The sequence below is a fragment of the Alosa sapidissima genome, chromosome 9 (genome assembly GCF_018492685.1).
Source record: "Alosa sapidissima isolate fAloSap1 chromosome 9, fAloSap1.pri, whole genome shotgun sequence".
NCBI classification, from domain to species: Eukaryota; Metazoa; Chordata; class Actinopteri; order Clupeiformes; family Clupeidae; genus Alosa; species Alosa sapidissima.
This window is the reverse complement of record NC_055965.1, coordinates 9,370,307-9,386,629: the sequence shown is the minus strand read 5'-3', so window position 1 is coordinate 9,386,629 and position 16,323 is coordinate 9,370,307. Positions and strand designations below refer to the sequence as shown.

At 46.7% G+C, this 16,323-nt stretch overlaps 1 protein-coding gene across 1 annotated transcript in view; it reads left to right on the top strand.

Annotated features, from left to right (window-relative positions):
• elfn2a (extracellular leucine-rich repeat and fibronectin type III domain containing 2a) overlaps positions 1-16,323 on the top strand; it is a 144,878-nt gene that overhangs the window by 66,377 nt on the left and 62,178 nt on the right. The window contains exon 2 of the mRNA XM_042105584.1: positions 2,825-3,142. The gene's annotated coding sequence lies outside the window, so the exon portion shown is untranslated. The remainder of the gene's footprint in view (positions 1-2,824; positions 3,143-16,323) is intronic.

The window sequence follows — 16,323 nt, the reverse complement described above, 5'->3', positions numbered from 1 at the left end:
GCGAGGGGACATGCGGCGCCCCATACCATCCCTCCTCTCCTCCCCTCCTCCTCTCCTCCTCTCCTCCACACCATTCTCCATCATCCCCCTGTCCCTCTCTGATCTCTTGTCACCCTCTCGTTCATTTGGGCTCCTTGGATTGTTTCGTTCCCACACCTGTCCCTGTCATTCCTCGTGGCCTCGTCCATAATTGGTCCTCAGCCTCAGCGCTTTCATCCAACAAAGTCCCCCCAACACACACACACTCTCTCTCTCTTTCTGTGTCCTCTATGTCTTCAGTCAAGACCTCATCCTTAATTGCACCTCAGCTTCCCCCTTTCAACTGAGAGTTATTCAGCCTCTCTCACTCTTCTCTCCCTCTCTCTCTCTCCCTCTCTTTGTCCTCTATGTCTTCCCCACCCTCCCTTCTTCCTCATCCTCCCTTCATCCCTGCCAAATCTCTTCCTGCGGTCTCTCTCCTCCTTCCTCAGTCCAGTCATGCTCCTGTGCCCCATTGATTGGCTCTCAGCGCCACCGATCGAAACATCATTTTCATCCCTCTCTCCAAAGTCCTCACTTCACTCGGCTCCTCCGTGGCCTCTCTTTGTTTCTCTCCCTCTCTCTCTCTTCCTCCCTCGCTCCTTGTTTGCTGAATAGTCAAACACTCCTCTGTCATCCTCTGTCCATCCCTCCCCCACCCAATCTCCAGTTACCACTCGGTTGCATGCAAAAAAAAAATCAGCAAGTGTTTTTCTAACTTCTAACTTCATTGACAGCAGGAAAGTCCCTTACACTATGGTTATTCCACTCTTCCTATCTCTCTCTTTCCATCTCTCTCTCCCTATCTCTCTCCTCTCTCTTCCGCACACTCTCTCTCTCTTTCCATCTCTCTCTCTCCCTATCTCTCTCCTCTCTCTTCCGCACACTCTCTCTCTCTCTTTCCATCTCTCTCTCCCCCTCTCTCTCTCCTCTCTCTTCTGCACACACTCTCTCTCACTATGAGACACTCACCTCTAATTTCCCCTGACGTTGTCACCCCCCTGCCTCACTTTGCTTCCTCTAATAGGAGCATGTTAGGCTCACCCCTACCTGTTCCTTTAGTTGCTTGCTGGGCTCCCCACACCTCACCTATCTTTCTGCTGTTTTGACCTCTCTCTCTCTCTTTTCATCACCTCTGTTTCTGCAGTCTGGTCAGCACTCTTCCTCTCTCTCTCTCTTTATCCCTCTCCCTTTCTCACTCTTCTTTCCAAACTTTTTTCACTTGTACTCATTAAAGGAATATTCCTGAGTTTTTTTTTTTCCAACTTGAAACTCAGTCTGTGAGTGACACAGTTGATAACTCTGATTAGTCTGACGTGTTCGTGGGATGAATCAGAAGACTCTGTTGACTTGAAAAACACCAAAGGTCTGAACACTGCCAGCACAGTGTGTTGTTGTGAAATGTTTATGCCTTGGTAATTCAATTTCAAACTTATGTTCTATCCATTGTGTCAGACACATCAAACGCCGACATGCATCATGCATATTTTCAATGTTGATATTTTTTGTATCAAGCACTGAGATTTTAACGTTGATTTCTTTACCAACAAAACTTTGTGCTTCATCTATCATGGCTATTTCCCAGACATCAGACAGAGTCTAGTACCATGACGTAAATAACTGCACTACAATTTCAATAAATTCCACTCAGTCAGACCTGCAAACAGGTACTTATCAACTACATTGTAACTCAACTGTCTTAAATTCAGAAAAAAATAATGTTGTACTTATGGAGAGCTTTATCCCCCTGCATAATTTCCTGATTAATAATGGAATTACAGAATCCTAGACTGCCCCCCCCCCCCCCCCATCTATTTGAGTTAGTGCGTACCTGAGTTGCCAAGTGCAGGCTAAGAGACCACTGGCCTGGTCCATTTGCTGTCCCAGTAGGGGTGTGTTTGTGCGAGTGGCGGGGAGAATGTGAATGTAGTAAATGTAATCTGCTTCGCCGATGTAAACAGGGTGGGCTCACAGTCGGGGGGCTGGACTAGGAGGAATCTAATCGTCTCGGCCGTCGATTCTCTGATCGCACACACACACACACACACACACACACACACACGTGCACACATGTTGCTCAAACACACACATGCTGCTCAAACAAAACCCCTGCCAAGGCCTTTGTGTCGTTTCCATTTGCTGCTAGGACCTTGTTTGCCTTTTATTCCGCCTGTCTTTTGGTGTTTGCTCATTTGTGTGTGTGTGTGTGTGTGTGTGTGTGTGTGTGTGTGTGTGTGTGTGTGTGTGTGTGTTTGTGTTAGGTCTGCATATCTCTGGTACTTGTGTGACTGGTCATTATAAAAACTCAATTGCATTACCCCGAGGGTGGCCAAAAGGTTAAACGACTTTTGGTGGAGATTAAATGACTAAATGACTTTAGTGAAGTTGGTGGTTTGAATCGACAAGATAAAAATGTACCTCGGCGCTCCAAGACCCCCGCTTGCAAATGAACACAGGTGATTGATCTAAGCTTGTGTATTTCGTCAGGGCCACAAAGTGGTGGTGCGTACAAATGTAATTTCTTCAGAGTAAATTGGGCGGTAGTTTTGCATATCTCAATTTGCACGTTTTGTTCATTTGTGCAATAATGCTTCAAGTATCATAACAGTCCTCCATCATCCCTCTTCTCTTGTTCTCTTTCTTCCTCTTCCTCCTTTTACGTGTTGTGGAAACACCTCTGAAGGAAACAGTTTTGCTCATTTTTAATCCCTTTACAAGAATACTTATCTCTCTCTCTCTCTCTCTCTCTCTCTCTCTCTCTCTCTTTTCCCTCCCTCTCTTTCTCCCTGTCTTTCTCTTTGTCTAGTTGTGGGAACACCTCAAGGACAGCAGCGCTGTAAGAAGTGGTTGTGAGCCGTGGTCAGACAGGTGTGTGATCCATGGTCATACAGGTGACAGACATAAAGTGTCCAGCTAGCCTGTCAAATCTGATTTGTGCCCTGGGGAGCTAAAGAAAAACAGAACTACACAATAGACAACCTACCAGTCGACAAACTGCCAGATTTCTCAGTGCGTTTAGAGACGAGAGACGAGAACAGCGAGGGATAAAAGCTGTCCGGAGCTGCCTTTGTCTCCTCCGGGCCCTTCACCTTTGGAGAGAAGAACCTGTGACTAGCTCAAACCGGTAAGAACTCGCATCACTCTCTCACTGGAATTCTTTGCTTGACCGACAGAACTCACTATATGGGAAAAAAAAAAAAACAGTCTCCATGAAACTTTGGAGAATGTCACCGATTGGGGATGAAAATGGCTAAAACATGAGTGCACACAATGACAATCCTCTTCAAGTTAAAACGGCTTCAGTCAAACGCTGATAAAGACACAAAGCCAAAATAATCCTCCTGATGTATTTTGGCTAATACCTTTACCGGTGAGAGACTGATCTGTACAATTTCGACTTCTTTTCTACAAGGTGCCATGAAATCTCTGTTTACATTCTGTTCAGACACATTCTTTGATGAAGCAGCTGCTTTTATCCACGGTGACTTAGTGTCTACTGTCAATGTTAACAGTTTATCAGAGTATATGTTCCTTTGGAAGTAAGCCCTCAATCAGCTAGTTCTGTTAGCATCTTTCTCTACTTGTCCTTTGGAAGTAAGCCCACAATCAGCTAGTTCTGTTAGCATCTTTCTCTACTTGTTCTTCTACTAGCCCAGAGAGAAGCCTTCATAGAAGCTGAGGCGTACCAGAAATAGAGACATTTCACCTTGATGAAACGAGTAGCCTGTTTAATGTCCTGATAGACATCTTAAGTATTTATATCATGTAAGCCATTATGTTGTCACAGTGTAATAATACGCCTAAAGAATTTTGAACTTTCTTTAATGGAGAACAAGAGGACAACACTGTGTCCTGAATAAGAGGGACAGAGCAGGTTAATCTGCATGAACCTTTCCTGAGAAAACAACAACATTATTTTAAGTGGGGACACATGGCCTACACTTACATATTCAAAGATGGAACCTCTTGGCATGCATTTCTGGTCCTCCGGCTTAGCTTCATTAGCATGTTGTGTGTGAACGTATTACAGCCGCCCAAAAGCAAACCCAATTGCAAGTCGTTTATTAAATTCAAGTCAGTATTAGTCAGTATTAGCAGCTTCTCACAGTACTATTGCATAATCCGTGAGAAATATCTCATGATGTTAGAATCCCTCTGGGAATCCCAAGGTCCTCCTGCATAGGGAACTTACAAATGTGTGTAGGATATCATCTACAGAGGAGAGAGAAAACCTAGAGGGCACATTCAAATCAGACATGGCAGGATCCCAAGGGACAACGGAATGAGCAAACACAATGGTTAGCCATGTTGTGGCAAAAGTGGACATGGAAGGGCCCTTGTCTTGTGAAAGAAAGAAAGAAAGAAAGAAAGAACAGGCGCTATTTTATCCTGATTTAAAGCGAGAGGATTGGATCTGGGAGGGCTAGTGAGGAAAGGCGCGAGGAGCAGCGACTGCAGATGCCACCTGGGGTGGTTATTCATTCTGCTGCCCGCCGGCATTGAGAAACTATTTCATGCAACACTGAGCAGTGACGTTTCAAACAGAGAGCCTCGGTGCCCTGCTAATAGTGCTCATGGCTAGGAGGTTTAACAAGCTAGTTCACGAGGTGTTTATAAATCATTTATAGATGTGTTATAGGAGGTTAATACACATTTTAATGATGTATTTGTACATTTCTCGCTACAATGTTAAATTCATTATAACATTTTTTTGTTCAAGCTCAATGAAAAAACTAGCAGGACTTAGACTACATCTAGGATGTAGCATTTTTATGGAACATATATGAATGTTTTCATCCTTATGGAACATGGTGCTGCCAGCTGATAAGTAATTTCATTTGATGCATTTCCTCACTGTGTTTTGGTCTTACGATGGAACACAATTTACAGAATAGATTGTAGATAATGAAATTACACTATCAAATGATAAACTCACACCAACTATAAAAATGAAGCCTGCTGTGATGTAGCAGTCTGTGGTTTCTGAGGGCTCCTAGGTGTCACTCCTTTGTCTAGCTGTTGGATTAATGTTATCTCTCCACTGTGGACTACTGTAGGATACACCCCAGGGCATATACTACTGGACAGAGCTTAGTTCTGCATTAAGATACCTTTTAAATGGAAATTCTCCTTAATCCCTTTCTAGAAACTTCCCTACAGAGGGGTTAAGAAAAATGTTGAAGTAATGCCAGTCAGCTCAAATGGCGTTCATTCAAACCCCTTTTGTAGAATGATTGAAAAAAGACACCGGAGCCATTTTGTCACTGGGAACTCTTCCATCGGTTCTCCCAGCCAGCAGCTTCAAGCCTCCACCTGTTCCACAGCTGTGTCACTCTCGCACTACAAATGGCTTTGACTGAAGAAAAATGTGGAAAAGGTTTTTTTTTTTTTTTTATTCCCTCCACAGTGCTTCATCCCTGAAGTCTCTTCAAGTAGATTCTAGCTCCTTTGAGCTGCCAGCGGTTTCTTGCCGACAGACCCAGCTGAGCCTCTCCGCTCGTGGGTTGGCTACGTGTGGCTTGACACCGCTGGCATACTTGGAATGGGGGCTCTGATCCTCCGGAAAACGGAATGCAGAGCGAGGAAAGAGCTTGCAGCTGTGAGTCGCCCAGAGATCACAAGAGGCGGGAATTCTGGGAAGGAAAATAATAATAAAAAAAAAAAAACAGTTATGGATTAGATGGGGGGGCGGGGGTTGGGAATCACAGTGGAGAATCAAGGCAGTGTGTCTCACCAGGCAATGAGTGAGATATCTCTCACACACAGACCTGAGTTTAGATCTGTCAAGTGAATTAAATGGGATCCCGCGTAGGTGAGTTTATCAAGAACCGTGCCTAGGTTGTGCCCTGTCCAAAGTCCCCATCCATCACTTAAAGACATCGCAGGGGTGTTGATATACAGGATGGGTCCAGATCATCCATTAGAACTGACAGCAAATTCCATCTGGGGAGGACCTCTCCCTTGAGGGTTGGTCGAGAAAGGGATTTTCTCTGTGTGTGTGTGTTCGCGCATCTGGTTGTTTATCACTCAGCACGTCCTCTCAGCTCCCGTTCCTTCCCTTTCCCACCCATCAAATCCGCTTGTCAGGGTCAAGATCCTCCCAGCGATACGTGGTGCCCTCCCGGGAGGTTGTCCTATACTGCACTGTAAGTGTGCACGCGTGCTGTGCAGCTCACTGGCCGCTCCTGATAAGGGAGCCGGACAAGGGCTCCTCTTTTCTCCCCTCACCTGTTCGCTGACCTAGTGCCACTGACCACACTGGTGTGTTTGACCAATCAGCAAGGAGCTCCAAGCTCCATACTGGCACAGACTGGTTTCTAGTGTACCTAGTCATAATCTCAGCAGCATCATGTTAGCTTACAAGGCCAGGGATCGTCAATTCTGCTCCTCGGTCCTAACTGATTCCATCAGTGCCACTCCTGTTTATCTGAATGCACCTATTTTCATCAGGTTATTTGTGTGTACATGGAGGGTGGATCAGGGTTGTGCACAATTCGAATTGCAATTCTGCTTCCTGTTTGCTACCTCAATTGAAATGCAAGTAAAATTCAAGAATTGAACTGGAATTTAAGAGCCAGTTTCAATTCAATTCTGCGCAAGCCTGTGGTGGATAGATGAAAGATTATGCAAAGGGGCTCCAAAAGGATTTTGAGAACCAAAGTGTCTTCTCAGCCAGATAACATTCACTGCAACGGAATAGTAAAGAGTAAAGAAAATTGCTGCTATTTTTTCTTTTTAAAGCCAACACATTTTCTGTCGTCTGATTTGATGAGCCAACCATCCTCCTATAACAGCTTCAATCAGCAGGCGTTGTCAGCTAGTCCAAAGAGCATATTTTCTTACCAGCGACCAGTTCACAAAACAACCGACTTCAACCAACCAAAACAACCGACTTCAATTGAATTGGCTGCAGAAATCCCTGGCTCTGTAGGCACAGAAAAACACGGGTGGCAAAGCTCTTATTTTTTAATCCTCTCTCTTCATTCTCACGTTTTGTCCGGTTTGACTGGTTGGGTGTTTTTGCGGTTGGCAAATCAGAGCCAGGGCATGGAGGAGGACTGCCCTCTCCTGTAGTGCCAGCCTACCTGAGTGGCTCTTCACTCGGGTCCCCAGCAGGGTCCACCAGGCAGCAATCCATCAACACTCCGGGGAGAAACGTCCGGTAAGCTGTAGCACCCCCCCCCACACACACACACACACACACACACACACACCACCACCCTCCCAAAGCCGCACCTTTGCCAGAAAACCCAGCCAGTCCTCTTCCTCTGGGCTCCAGTCTAGCGTGGAATCCCGGCCAAAAACCCGCCATCTCGGCGGACTTCTCTGGGCCTTCCCTTCATTGCATCCCGCTCACAGCCTGGCCTCGTTTTGTTTTTGGAGCCCAGTTTTGTGCGTCTGTGTTGTTTTGTTCGGCAAAGGCTCATTTCATGTACAAATTTGACAAAGGGAGGTAATAATAGATGGAAGGTGGGGTGGGTGGCAAATCCCAGAATCCCGCAGGACGTTGATCTCCAAGCATATTGATTTCCTGGGAGGGGGATAAGAAGGCACTGAGCGCGGTGGTGGTTCCCGTCCTGCCGCCTCATCTGCATTAGCCATGCTAATCACATTAGCCTTTTTTATTATCGAATCCTGTAGGATTGTGCCTGCTACCCTCCTGCATATTTTATAGCCCTATTCCTCCCCGCAGTCTCTCTTTTCTCTCTTTTCTCTCTCACTCTCTCTGTTGCTCTCTTCCTCTTGACAGAAGCTGACTAGAATGAGGCACGGTCTTAGAGGGGGTGGGGGTGGGTGGTGTTTGGGGGGCAGGCGAGGCAGGGAAGGAGAAGAGAGGAGAGAGAGAGGAGAGAGGAGAGAGAGCGAGAGAGAAAGAGAGAGAGAGAGAGAGAGGGAAGAAAGAAAGAAAGACAGAGATGACAAGGGGGACTGAAGCGATTGTGCTTTCAAAGAAATGAAAGATGTCTTTTGGATTTGTTTTTTTATATCTGGTTCACTTTCATTGCACCCAGGTGACGTACTGGAATTCTTAAATATGACTGAGGCTTTGACTAGAGGGTTCTTGCTCTCACTCTCTCTCTCTCTTTCTCTATCTCTCTCTCTATCCTGTTCGCAGTTGTTTTTTTGTTCTTTGACTTTTTTTGTTCCCCTCAACTTTTGCTGGCAGGACCTGCCAGATTTGCCTTCAGCTCGAAAAACCTTAATCTGGTTCCCAGAGGCTCCACGTGCTTTGCCTCATCCATAAACCTCAGAGGACCGTGCGCGCACCGGCTCCTGAGACTCATGCGTCTAGACAGCCTCACCTGGCGTTACCTCTCTCCCAACCCTCTTTTCCCTACCTCCACTTCCCCTCTCTCTCTCCCTCTCTCCGTTCTCTCGCTCCTCTGACGTGTGCTATCTATCCGAGCATGGCTTATCGCACAGTCGTAGCCCGGAGCTTTTTTCTGCATCATTGGCCCTTCTGTGTGATCTCACCACAGTGGACACGCTAAGTCGGAGCTTTTGCTAACACAGCCGCCGCTGTCTGCGGCGTCGCGATGACCGCGAGGATACCTCCATCTGGGGTCATCTCAAGGTCATCTCTGCCTTCTGGGACAGATTCTTTCCATCGTTTTTCTTGAGCGAAAGTTTTTTTTCTTCGACAAAACTTTCAAAACGTTTTCTCCTGAGACGGAATGCACGTTCAGCCATTTTTTGACTAGGGTAAAGATGCCCTACACTTCAATTCAAAAAGGACAGATGTTCAGTGTTTACCTACAGCAAGCACAGCTTTCACAGCATATATACGCCTACGATTTACATATGTAACGTCGGACACACACTAAACATAGATTGTTTATAAAGTTTTCGCTCCTTATAGTTCGTCATGTGATTGAGCTATTCATACTGTGCTGGGTTGGCTGTTTGTTTAAGTATAGAGATGTGTCTTGGCACTACATCAATGGTGACATCTCCTCTGGGGAAACTCCCACTGCTGTTTCAGCATGAAGGCAACTCTTGCATACCCAAGTACATCTGTCCTCTTCTCGAAGGGCTCCTATATCCCTGTCAAGCGCATCTGTCTCACCACAGAGACTATGCTTACTCTAGATGTGCTTATGCAACTGCTTTGGAACACATTTGAAGCGATGAAACCAGATAGGTGAAGTGGGGGAAACTGTACACACACACACACACACGCACCGTGTGGGGCAGCCGTGGCCTACTGGTTAGCGCTTCGGACTTGTAACCGGAAGGTTGCCGGTTCGAACCCTGACCAGTAGGCACAGCTGAAGTGCCCTTGAGCAAGGCACCTAACCCCTCACTGCTCCCAGAGCGCCGCTGTTGTTGCAGGCAGCTCACTGCGCCGGGATTAGTGTGTGCTTCACCTCACTGTGTGTTCACTGTGTGCTGAGTGTGTTTCACTAATTCACAGATTGGGATAAATGCAGAGGCCAAATTTCCCTCATGGGATCAAAAGAGTATATATACTTACTTATACACACACATGCACTCATGCACACACACACACACACACACACACACACAAAATGGACATTTTAAACTCTACCCACTTACCTTACCTTCTTCTTATCCCATCAGCTACAGTCACAATAGTTACAGACAAATAGATTTTCAGTCAACTTACTTTATCTCAATATAATAACATTTTAAAGTAGATTTGTGTAGAGAAGTACTAGAGCTTTGCTGTTCTATCTTATGGATTAAATGTGACATAGTTATACCATATAGTGTGAGCCAATGAAACCAATTGAAACCATTGTTACAGTAACTTGTAGATGTACTGGAAACTGCAGAGGCATAAGTAACGTAAGTATTGGAAGTATTGGAATACAAAATGCTATATAATAAAATATAAAATGCTTCTCTCATGGTCTCTCGTGCTTTATGGCTGTTACAGTATTTGCGTATAGCATCTTATGTGTGCAGCCAAGCTGGTCCAAATAGTGTCACAAGGGAGAATTTCCCTTGGCCAGTGTTGCAGCAATCTATTAGAGGCCAGTGCATATGAGACCAGTGTTGCAGTAATCTATTAGAGGCCAGTGCATATGAGACCAGTGTTGCAGCAATCTATTAGAGGCCAGTGCATATGAGACCAGTGTTGCAGCAATCTATTAGAGGCCAGTGCATATGAGACCAGTGTTGCAGCAATCTATTAGAGGCCAGTGCATATGAGACCATTCATCTTCATGCTCATCAAACCACTAATGTTAAGCATTACTTCAAGGAAAACAAAAATAACCGCCACCACAGATGCACACAATCAAGATTTGTGCCGCTAATAATCAAAGGCTTAAAAAGCAAGCACACAGATGAATCAGAGCGTCGAGTGATCACACCGAAACGTCTGAGAAAAAGAAAGGAAAAAAACTCAACTCTGACACTAATGTCAGTCACGTCACAGACGGACTAATGTGGCTTTATCTCCCTCGAGCAGACGCTGAAATAATTCATTTCTCTTTGGCTCCTGTGGTTCTGAGTCGTGTATTGTGTTGAAGTAAGTCCCAGAGATATGCCAGTTTCCTACAGTTGTCAGTCATCCTCAGACACTGTACACTTTATTTAAAAAGGCGTGTGAGGAGAGTTAAGCATACTGGCAGTGTGCCATGCTTCAGTGGAGCATCGGACGGAAATGGTGGCATGGCACAGCTCGATGGACGCCCCTCTCTACCGCCGCCTCCTCCTCTTCCTCCTCCTCCTCTTCTCTTTCCTGGCATCTGGTTGTCACTTGCGTGTTCTGACAGGTAGCCACGTTGACGTACCTGCTCCTGCCCCTCAGCGGCAGTCTGAGAACAAGAAAGAGAGGGAAAGACACAGGTGTGAGAGGAGAGGAGAAGAAGAAGAGAGAGAAAGAGAGAGAGAGGGAAGGAGGAAAGAGAGAGAGAGAGAGAGAGTGAGAAAATGAGTGTTGGAATTGGAAGAAGTTTAGGAGGGAGAGCAGGAGTTAAGAGAGAGAGAGAGAGAGTGACGAGTCTGAGCTGACGGCGACTGCTTTGATTGGGCGGATAATTAAGACGGCGGGCACCTCGCTTTTTTAATCTTGAGCGCCAGCCCCTGTGGCACCTGCCAAAACGCCCGCGTCCTCTCTGTGTGGTACCAGCAGCTGTCTCAGTGTCTGTGTGTGTGTGTGTGTATGTGTGTGTGTGTATTGGGGGGGTGGGGGTGGGTGCGGGGTTGGTGGTGCACATCTGCCACTAGAGCACTGCGTTTAACTTTAAAAAGGGGGGTACCTATTTCCTGGCCAATTTGCTCTATCACACAGACGCGAATGCCAAGAAGAGGGGGATTACAGAGGCAAAGAAAGGGAAGAGAAAAGGAGAGGAGGGGATGGGGGTAGAAAGGAACGCTGAGAGAGAATGTATGGAGAAGGTGGGAGGAAAGGAAAGACGTGATGCAATGTGATGTGGGGGAAGGACAAAAGGAGAAGGAGAGGAAGAGAGGAGAGGAAGAGGGGAGAGAGAAAGAGTGGAGAGAGAAAGAGAGGAGGGAGAAAGAGAGAGAAAAGGGAGGAGAGAGAAATGAGAGAGAAAGAGGAGAGAGAAAGAGAGGAGAGAGAAAGAGGGGAAGGAAGGAAATGAGGAAGAACAGGAGGAGAATGATACGAGGATAGTGTGACAGCCAGGTGACAGGAAAGAAATGGAAGGCACGATGGCATGGGGCGAGAAAGAGAGAGAGAGAGAGAGAGAAAGAGAGAGAGATAGGAGAGAGAGCAAATAACAGATGCACTACAAAGTGTGTGACGGTAACTACATGAGACTCCATGGGTAACTAAAAGAGAGATAGAGAGATGGGAGGTGATGAGAAGAGAGTGATTTACAGAGAGAGAGAGAGAGAGAGAGAGAGAGAGAGAGAGAGAGAGAGAGAGAGAGAGAGAGAGAGAGAGAGAAGCGAATGGACAGAGAGACATGAGGGCGGATGACCAATATGTGTCCCCAGATAAGCCCGGCTTGTGTAAATAATCAAACGGTGCTTATCGGAGCGTGGAAGGCCCGACCGGTTTTCCCAGCTGTCACTCTTCCTCTGAAAGCAATCGTGAGCATCGCTGGCTGATAGCACTTTCTAATGGTGCCATTTAAATGCAGGGGGGGGGGGGGGAATTGAATTCTTCTGGCGAGCGACGAGTCTCACCCCCCCTCAGAAGCTGGGCGGGAAAGAATCTTCGAAATTGGGAATTATTCATCTGTCCGTTTTTTTTTTTTGGCAAGACACATTCTACTCTGTTATTTTTTTATCCCGGTGTTCTTTTTTTCTTCCAGGAGTAAATGTGCCTCTGTGTGTGTGTGTGTCTGTGTGTGTGTGTGTCTGTGTGTGTGTGTGTGTGTCTGTGTGTGTGTGTGTGTGTGTGTGTGTGCGTGCGTGCGTGCGTGTGTGCGTGCCTGCCTGCCTGCCTGCCTGCGTGCGTGCGTGTGCATGCGTGTGTGTGTCTGTGTGTGTGTCTGTGTGTGTGTGTGTGAGAGAGAGAGAGGGAGAGAGGCAGTAAAGTCAAGACCAAAGGAGTCCAGCCTTGGCCATTAATAAACTGAGTAAATTAATATTTCTTGGAGTGGGTACATAATGGAGGTTCTGATGAAAACTAATTAAACTTATGATTCAGCGTATGATCAAGCAAGTACTCCCAGACAAAAGGACCCCATCTAGCAGTCCAAACATGGCGTGGGCAGCTTTCTTTGAAAGTATCACCAGCACCCCCCCCCACCTCTCCTTTAATGTGGAGGTAGCTTTTATTAGTTACAAATCGCCTAAAGCAATATATATTAAACAAAAAAGGTCCGCTATTCCAATGCAAAGTGTGGGGTCCAATTCGAACAAAGCCAAGTGATGTAAAATGTGAAAGAGAACAGTGTGCGCTTTGAGCTCAATTAAAAGCATTTTTTGAATGACTACAGATTGAGCAGACCCCAGTCACGGCAGTTGCATTCGAGCGATTGTGAAATCATTAACGACCTGAATAGGTGGGACTTCTGTTGTGATTACATTTTTGGGTCGTGTTGTTGGCTGCCCTTCAGCAGTATGCTTGCATCATATAATTAGGGCTGGTATCCTTTGCTTGCACGAAGATGAAAGCCTCTCAGGTTGTCAGCTGTTTGATCTGGAGCTTCTCTCGAATTCTTTTTGATTGACACCTTTTGCAAGGTTGTCTTTTGTGGGATCGCTTCAGGATGTGTCAAAAATCACACAAAGGAGAGGAAGTGAGAGGACTTTGGTGTAAACACGTTCACAAGTGTTTGTTTGTGTGTGTGTGTGTGTGATTGTGCCTGTGTCGACTGGATGTCTTTATGAAGTTGTAAATGTGTGTATGTGCACGTGTGTCCATCTGGAGCGGATGTGCTTGTGTCCATAGTGTGTGTGAGAGACAGAGTGAGTGTACATAGTGTATGTGTGTTTGTGTGTGTGTGTGATAGTGTGAACATGTGTGTTTGTGTGTGTGAGAGAGAGTGAGAGAGACAGACATAGAAAGAGAGAGAGAGAATTTGTGCATGTGTGTATGTGTGTGTGTGTGTCTGTGTGTGTAAGCGTATGTGTGTGCGTGATGGTGTTTACTGTGTCCTGGAGAGTTTCACGGCGTAGTGATCAGTACTGAGGGCCTGACAGCCCTGTGCGGCGCCGTACGCTCGGCCGCTCACACTTGATCTCCGCCGGGCGCTCCGCTCTTTCTGGAAGGTTTCATCAGATGGACTCCTCGCGATGACGAGGATTGCACACACATTTCACACACACTCCCTGTCCCTTCAGGCATCGTGCCCTTTTGCGATGCCCTCTCCACTTTCTCCCCCTCTTACTCCCCCTCTTTCTTTCTCTCTTTCTCCCCCTCTTTCTCTCTCTCTATCTCTCTCCATTTCTCTTGTTCGTGACCTACGGACAAGGCCCTGGAGCTGAGTGCTAAAGGGGCCCCTTCTCTCTCTCTCTCTCTTTCTCTCTCTCTCTGGAAATGATTATGATTATCCCTCTGGGGACATTAAAGACTATCTCTCTCTCTCTCTCTCTCTGCCAGTCTACTAGCCTGATAGTTGTAAATGAACTCCTGTGGTAGCCCCCCCCCCCCCCCCCCATACCTCACCCAGCCTCACCCTTCCTTCCTGTCTCTCCCTATCTTAGTTTCTTTTCTTCTTCATGTCACTTTACCCTCTCTTCTCAGAATGTGTATGTCTTGTCTCTTTTAGTTTTGATCTCTTTATCTCGACCATGCTGAGATCACCAGTGGTCTGGCCTGGGCAGCCCTTAATGCTGATCTCTGCACTGGCCCTTCAGCTGTTTAACATGCAGGCCCTCCTCTGCCCCAGAAGATGATATGAGTGTGTGTTAATGTGTGTGTGTGTGTGTGTGTGTGTGTGTGCGTGCGTGTGTGTGTGTGCGCGTGCGTCCATGTGCCGCATTAGGGATGGTGAGCATCAGAGTAGCACATAAAAAAGCATGAGAAAGAGACAAGTCAGGGTTTTTTTATATGTTATCGTTGGACAGGCTGCTCCTCCTCTGCATACACCTCCTGGCCAATTACAAAGCTTCAATTAAATAAAGAGAGAGAGAGAGGGAGAGAGCCGCTGTGGAGTCACCTGAGGACACCTCCTCATATTCAGCACACCAGCGTTGGAGTCACCTGGGGAGAAGTCAGAGAGACACCTCCTCATATTCAGCACACCAGCGTTGGTGGTGAAGCATGGGGAGCAATGAGTTCAGTTCACCTACAGAGTGATCCTTTGTTTCTCATTAGATACACTGCAGGAGTTATGAATGCTGCATTTCATTTTAATGTGTCTGTATGAGTGTGTTTGTATGGTATGTGTGTGTGTTGGTGTGTGTGTGTGTGTGTGTGTGTATGTGTTTGTGTCCATATGAGTGTTTGTGTGTGTGTGTGTGTGTGTGTATGTGTTTGTGTCCATATGAGTGTTTGTGTGTGTGTGTGTGTGTGTGTGTGCGTGCGTGTGTGTGTGTCCGTGTGTGTGTGTGTGTGTTTTACATGTTTTATGTAGCTGGTACACACTGTGTATGCAAGTGCAGTCGTGCTGCCTGGCAACATCTTATTCTGAAACGCTGTGTGTATCCACCTGTTAAGTACTGGTGGTGGTGATGATGGGTTATTTGAGCAACACAAGAGGTGAGAGTAGGGCCAGCCTGCTATCCTATTAGAGAGGCTTTTAGGACTGGTCATCACCGTGAGGGGTCATTATCAAGAGAATAATGGACACAACAGGAGAATGAGGAGGGGGAGGAAGAGGATGAGGAGGAGAAAGAAGGAGGACAAAGTTAAGATGAGGAAGAGGAAAGGATGAGAGTTACAGGGAAGAATGAGACAGAAATTAAGAGACAGAAATTAAACTTCGGATGAAAACTAAGAAGTCAACTTGACTCGAGAAAAGTATTAAACTTGGACGAAGAAAGAAGCACGAGACATGTGAGAGATTTGTCAGAGCACCATCCACATTCATGGAGGGGCGTTGCGTTTTGGGGAACGCGGGAGCAAGAACAGCGCCTTGATGGAAACAGAAACAAGAAGGGCTGGAGGAGGAGAAAGGCTTGGTTGGTGTTATTAAAACAGGACTCAGAGCTCCATGCACAGCGAGGACGTCAATGGCCCAGGCTGCTCCTACAGGTCTTCTAGAAGCTTCCACGGGCTACAACCACAACACACCCCTTGCCTTGGCAGTCTATGTGAAAGCAGGCAGAGAAAGAGAGAGGGAAAGAGAGAGAGAGAGGGAGAGGGATGGGTGGATGTGTGTAAGATTTATCTCTCCGCCTGAAACTACGCTTTAAGGAAGATAAGAAAGAGGGCGTCGAAGGCTCTCTTTGGAGAGAGCTGGGTTAGCACAAGTGTAGATCTCTGCAGATACACAGGGAAAGGAGTATGACTTAGAGTCAAACTGTTTACGATGATCAATAAAAAAATGAGTAGGAGAGAGAGGGAGAGAGAGAGAGAGCGAGAGAGAGAGAGAGAGGAGGGGGGGAGTGTTGGTGACTCATCAGGCACACCCTGCTGCATTCTCACTTCAAGGGATCCGTGACGGCGCTCTCTGAAGTCACGAAAGCGTGAACTGTAAACGGGAAATGTTCAATTTAAATCCCCGCTCTCGCGTTTGAAAGGCGCGCTGTCTGCGCCGTCTGTTTAAGAGAAATATAACGCGTCGAGTCGGGGGCAGCTGTGCTTTTGAGTCAGGCTACCCTCCGGCCACCTTCTCTGACAAATGATAACAACGCCACGTTTTCTGCCCATCGGCGTCAGGCCGAGAAGAAGGCGGCCCTGCAGAGCGTGGTGGCTATGCATATCTGGTGTAGCGCGGCTCATTCATCTCTGAATGTGCAGTATGTATG